The 6,505-nt window shown below is 46.2% G+C and overlaps 1 pseudogene; it reads left to right on the top strand.

The window, feature by feature from the left end:
• Window positions 1–5,701: 5,701 nt before the first annotated feature.
• Window positions 5,702–6,184, top strand: LOC111544226 (annotated as a pseudogene).
• The last annotated feature ends 321 nt before the right edge of the window (window positions 6,185–6,505 follow it).

The following is a 6,505-nucleotide window of genomic DNA, read 5'->3' as shown; positions in this document are numbered from 1 at the left end:
AAAAAAAAAAAAAAAAAAAGAACTAAGAACAGCCAGTCGTGGTGGCTCACGTCTGTAATTCCAGCATTTTGGAAGGCCAAGGCGGGCAGATCATGAGATCAGGAGATCGAGACCATCCTGGCTAGCACAGTGAAACCCTGTCTCTGCTAAAAACACACAAAAAATCAGCCAGGCATGGTGGCAGGCGTCTGTAGTCCCAGCTGCTCGGGAGGCTGAGGCAGGAGAATGGGCGTGAACCCGGGAGACAGAGCTTGCAGTGAGCCGAGATCGCACCACTGCACTCCAGCCTGGGCAACAGAGTGAGACTCTGTCTCAAAAAACAGAAAAAACTAAGAACAAAAGCAGGAGAGGCTCTTTCAAAGGTTGTCCAGTCCCCATTCCACAGTTCTCTTTTCCAGAGAACTGGAAAACCAAATTAAGGAGAAAACAAGGGCAAAGGTTATTTCAACACTGAGATAAGCACAGATGATATGACAGGTGCGAATATTTCCTGGACCTCTGAGACAGATGAGTGGGCAAGCAGGGGTGCGCCTGGTAAAATTCCAGGATGGGAACCATTGTGGAGCAGCCTCCACCAAGGTTCTCTCTCATCAATGGGGACTCTCTCACCTATAAGTGAGAGGCAGAGGCTGGGGCATTACTTTGGAGATGATCTTGTCCTCCCCAGTCTACACGTGTGAGGCTTCTCCTCCCATTGTCTCTGGGGTCCCTGCCTTGACTGGTTGGTTTTGGTTTTTTTGAGGAGTACAGATACCCACTTTCCCTCTGGACAGTATCTCAGTTCTGGGCCCTCCACCCACACCTTCCTGCTATGGTCTGAATGTTGTATCTCCCAAAATTCGTACAATGAATTCCTAACCCCCAAGATGATGGCAGTAGGAGGTGGGGCGTTTGGGGGAGGTGATTAGGTTATGAGGACAGAGTCCTCACGAGTGGAACTAGCACCCTTGTAAAAGAGACCCGGGCCAGGGATGGTGGCTCACACCTGTCATCTCAGCATTTTGGGGGATTGAAAAGGGTGGATCACCTGAGTTCAAGACTAGCCTGGTCAACATGGCAAAACTTCATCTCTACTAAAAATACAAAAACTTAGCTGGGCGTGATGGCACTCGCCTGTAGTCCCAGATACTCAGGAGGCTGAGGCAGGAGAATTTCTTGAACCCGGAAGGTAGAGGTTGCAGTGAGCCAAGATCATGCCACTGCACTCCAGCCTTGGCAAGCAGAGCAAGACTCTGTCTCAAAAATAAATAAATATATATATAAAATAAAAGAGACTCCAGAGAGCTAGCTAGCCCCTTCCAATATGTGAGGATGCAGCTAGAAGGTACCACTTATGACCAGGAGACTGAGCCTTCTCTAAACACCAAGTCTGCCATCATTTTAATGTCGGACTTACCGGCCTCCAGAACCATAAGCAATTAACTCCTGTTGTTTACAAGCCGTTCGATTTATGGTGTTTCTGTTATAGCAGCCCAAACAGACTAACACATCCCCCATTCCTCCCTCAACCCTTGACCTCAACCTTAGCCAATATATAATATTTTTAGGGAATACATTGTGCAGTCATCATTTCAGACAGCTTAAGGATTAATACACATAATGCCTTACACATAATTTTCATTTACAACAATCCACCTGCAAATAATACGTTCATAACACTTTTGAATTGGAGGTGATGTTTCATGGGGGAAAAAAAAGACAGTGAGCAATTGAAAATGTCCTCCCAAATTTTCTTCCCCACCCACCACAGATGTTCATCAAGTTCCTTAAATAAACCTCACAGCTCTCCTCTTCATGTCACGTCTCCTCTTCAGTACGTGTTGTCTAATATGAGGATAGGTTCAGAAGAAAAGAACTGTGGTTTGCCTGTGCCCAGCATGTTGGCTTTCAATGCTTCCAGCCTTATGGATAATGACTATATATATATACACACAGCTAGTCTACTAAGTCTGTAGAACTCAAGTTTAAAAGTAGAAAGAAAATAGCATGCTCAGCCCCCTTGCCGTGTGATGCCCTGTGCCACTGTGGAACTCTGCAGACTCCCCACCTGCATGAAAGCTCTCACCAGATACAGTCCATTGACCCTGGACTTCTCAGCCTCCAAAACTGTAAGAAATGAATTCCTTTGCTTTATTAAAAGAGAGAGAGAGAATAACAGCATCTCTAATTTAAGCACACAGGGATGGCTCCTGCTGATTGCTGTGAGGCAGACCTGCACAGATGGGCTGATAAAGCAGAGTGGGGGCAGAGAAGAAGAGTGTTAGAATGCAGGGGCTGGAAACTAGGAATAGGTCTCATGAAACGATCACAGCCACAAGACTGGGAGGATGGCTGGCCCCACAGCCCCCGAGTACAGCAAGAAGTGACTTGCTGCCTCCAGAAACCTCAGAGTAGAACATGGGCATGGTGAGATCAGGATAGGTCAGAGAAATAGACATAGACATATCATGTGGGCACATGAGTAGTTAGGCTGCCCTTCATCCAACTATCTCCTGTGTCCAACCCCATCGTAGGTCCTTGGGAAGACACGAGGAGAAACCAAGACTCTGTTCCCAAATCACATGTTTTAGCAAAATATCTCGGTTCATAAAAATACTCTTCATGTGTTGAACATCTACTCATAAGCTATGCCCAGGAGGTCAGACACACTGATAATGGCAGGGAACAAAAGAGCTCGGGGACTCTGAGGAAGCAAAGATGCTTGTCATAAATTCTCTCAAAAAGATTCAGGAAATTGGCTTCTCCTGGGAGACTTGTATCAGAACCAAAGTAGAAATTGCCTCCTATGTATTAACGATCTAAGGATGACAGAATAATTTGCAGGAATAGTCAGTGTTTTGTGCAAGAGGTTACATGGGTCAATGAAACTTCTTTGCAGTTAATTTCTTTGGGTAGAAAAGGATCAGGATTTGCTGCCTGTTGGTGATCTGTCCCAATCCTGTGTCTGTAAAGTCTCATGATTTTAGAAATCAGTTTTTAATAGTGTTTTTTTCTGATGTTACAGGTAACATTTGCTTTAGAAAATTCAGAAAAGGCCAGGCGCGGTGGCTCAAGCCTGTAATCCCAGCACTTTGGGAGGCTGAGACGGGCGGATCACGAGGTCAGGAGATCGAGACCATCCTGGCTAACACGGTGAAACCCCGTCTCTACTAAAAACTACAAAAAACTAGCCGGGTAAGGTGGCGGCACCTGTAGTCCCAGCTACTGGGAGGCTGAGGCAGGAGAATGGCGTGAACCCGGGAGGCGGAGCTTGCAGTGAGCTAAGATCCGGCCACAGCACTCCAGCCCGGGCGACAGAGCGAGACTCCTTCTCAGGAAAAAAAAAAAAAAAAAAGAAAATTCAGAAAAGTCAGACAAAGTTAAAGAAGCAAGGGGGGAAAATTGTCAGCCCATCAACCACAAACAGAATTAACCATTTGGCCTATTTTCTTCCAGTTATTTCCTGGGCATTTTTCCACAACTTTCTATAGTTAAAATTATAATGTACATACAGTGATATCCTGCTTTTCTCCCCCATTTAAATATGCCATAAGCATTTCCTATGTGTATTTAACAATAAATGTAGTCTTTCAGTTTAGCCCTTATTACACACAAAGCAAGCATTCTTCAGCAAATTATTCGTGGTTTATTGTACTAATCGTTGGCTATGCAAGAGACAGTTTAGTGGTTGAGAGGACTCTCAAGTCAGGTTTGAATCCTGACTCTTCTACCTCCTAGCTTCATGACTTTGGACAAATTACTTAACTTCTCTGGCTATGTTTCCTTAACTGTAAAGTGAGGATAATAGTATCTGCCCCATAAAGTTATTTTAATTAATAAATGGACTGGGTGTGGTGGTTCACACCTGTAATCCCACCACTTTTGGACGCTGAGACAGATCAACTGAGGTCAGGAGTTCAAGACCAGCCTGGCCAACATGGTGAAACCCGTCTCTACCAAAAAATACAAAAATTAGCCAGGCGTGGTGGTGGGCACCCATAATCCCAGCTACCCAGGAGGCTGAGGCAGGGAGAATCGCTTGAACCCAGGAGGTGGAGGTTGCAGTGAGCTGAGAACGCGCCATTGCATTCCAGCCTGGGCAACAGAGCGAGACTCTGTCTCAAAATAAATAAATAAATAACAAATGAATTAATAACAACAAAAGTGCTTAAAGCAATACCTGGCACAGTAAGCACAGAATAAGCAGTAGCTATTAACAATGTGTGAATGCATCATAAATTATTCAACCATTATCCTGCAGCTGGACATTAAGGTTGTTTCTGGTCACGCCTGTAATCCCAGCACTTTGGGAGGCAGAGGTAGGCAGATCATGAGGTCAAGAGTTCGAGACCAGCCTGGCCAACATAGTGAAACCTTGTCTCTACTAAAAATACAGAAAAATTAGCCGGGCATGGTGGCGGACGCCTGTATCACGACAAGCTAATTTTTTGTGGTTTTTGTAGAGATGGGGTTTCACCATGTTGCCCAGGCTGGTCTCAAATTTCTGATCTCAAGTCATTTGCCCACTTCACCCTCCCAAAGTGCTGGGATTACAGGCATGGGCCATGGCACCCAGCTAGTGAAGCTGATTTTTTTTTTTTTTTTTTTTTTTTTTTCAGACAGAGTCTCGCTCTGTCACTAAGGCTGGAGTGCAGTGGTGCGATCCTGGCTCACTGCAACGTCCACCTCCAAGGTTCAAGCAATTCTCTTGCCTCGCCTCTCAAGTAGCTGGGATTACAGGCACCTGCCACTACACCTAGCTAATTTTTGTATTTTAGTAGAGATGGGGTTTCACCACGTTGGCCAGGCTGGTCTTGAACTCCTGACCTCAGGTGATCCACCCGCCTCAGCCTCCCAAAGTGCTGGATTACAGGCATGAGCCACGGCACCCAGCCAGTGATGCTGAATTGTTAACCAAACTATTTGACTAATTACAGCAAGTAACGACCAGCGCTGAGTCGTGGTGACTTAAACATTCAATTCAAAGGATTAGCCCATCACTGACTGTATTTTATTCACATGTGTTTTCTACATCTCTCCCCAGGGAGAGCCAATATTTGGTGAGAGAGGCCACATAACACACGGCACACCAGTTTAGGAGTCAACAGGCCGGCTTTCCACATTAAACCCTCACAACCCAGCCTGCAGACCTCAGTCAAGGCACTTGCCCTTTCTTGTTCTCAGTTTACTACTTTATGAAACAAGGGCAGTTGGGCAAAAGTTGTTTTCAAGCCTGGCTGAACTTTGGAGCCACCTGCTGAAATTGTTTGTAGTATAAATCCTCATTCTCCTCCCCAAGATTTAATGGTTCTGGGGTCAGATGCTGGGGATCTATAATTGTTAACAAATTTCCCAGGCAATGCTGATGAGCTGTAGGATTTACAGACAAGTCAACTGGGTTACCTCTAAGGCTCTTTCTAGCTTCTCACAAAGAAATTCCTCCAAAGGGAAAAAGCCACCAACCATGCCCGAACATGTTCGTGCTCCACCACCAAGGGAGCCCTCTCTACAGTGCTGCCCTTTGCCAAGGGACTGTGGGCTTTAGACAGCTGCTGCATGGCTGCAGCCTCACCCACATTCTCAATGATTATCATCACCGGTAGTTAATTGAGCACAAATAGCTGGGCAATAACCTTTGGAAAAAGCCACATTTCTTATCATTAAGATACTTCCTGCTCTTCTAATTGTAGATGCTTCAGGAGTTGCGGCTTAAAGTGCAGACATGACCAGGTCCAAGAACCACACCACACACAACCGGTCCTGAAAATGGCACAGAAATTGTATCAAGAAACCCCAATCACAAAGATACGAATCTCTTAAGGGGATAGACCCCAAGTTCCTGAGGAACATGCGCTTTGCGAAGAAGCACAAGAAGGGCCTGAAGAAGATGCGGGCCAACAGTGCCAAGGCCATGAGTGCACGTGCTGAGGCTATCAAGGCCTTGTAAAGCCCAAGGAAGCTAAGCCCAAGATCCCAAAGTACACACTGAAGTGTGTATGACTTCAGCTGCAAGCTCGATGGACTTGCCTACATTGCCCACCCCAAGCTTGGGAAGCATGCTCATGCCTGCATTGCCAAGGGGCTCGGGCTGTGCCGGCCAAAGGCCAAGGCCAAGGACCAAACCAAGGTCCAGGCTGCAGCTCCAGCTTCAGTTCCAGCTCAGGCTCCCAAAGGTGCCCAGGCCCCTACAAAGGCTTCAGAGTAGGTATCTCTGTCTGCCAACGTGAGGACGGGACTGGTGCAACCACCCCCTCCCCCCGCACTGCCCGCCGGCTGCCATCTGCATGCGGCTGGGGTCCTCCTGTGCTGTTTGTACAAATAAACCTGAGGCAGGAAAAAAAAAAAAAGTTATTTCCTAAAGTTTAAACGCCTCCCTATGAAACTACATTAATTTTCTGGTCCCTCTTTGTACAGGGCTCAAGGTAAAACCTTTGGCAGCTCCCTATTAGAACTCTGAGTGCACATGGGTATTGATTCTGTTTCTTGAAGGAAAAGAAAAAAGAGGGGAAAAAAAATCTCTGAGCAT

The sequence above is a fragment of the Piliocolobus tephrosceles genome, chromosome 2 (assembly GCF_002776525.5).
Source record: "Piliocolobus tephrosceles isolate RC106 chromosome 2, ASM277652v3, whole genome shotgun sequence".
Classification (NCBI taxonomy): domain Eukaryota; kingdom Metazoa; phylum Chordata; class Mammalia; order Primates; family Cercopithecidae; genus Piliocolobus; species Piliocolobus tephrosceles.
The sequence above is the reverse complement of the archived record's forward strand: the minus strand, read 5'-3'. Positions and strand labels throughout refer to the sequence as shown.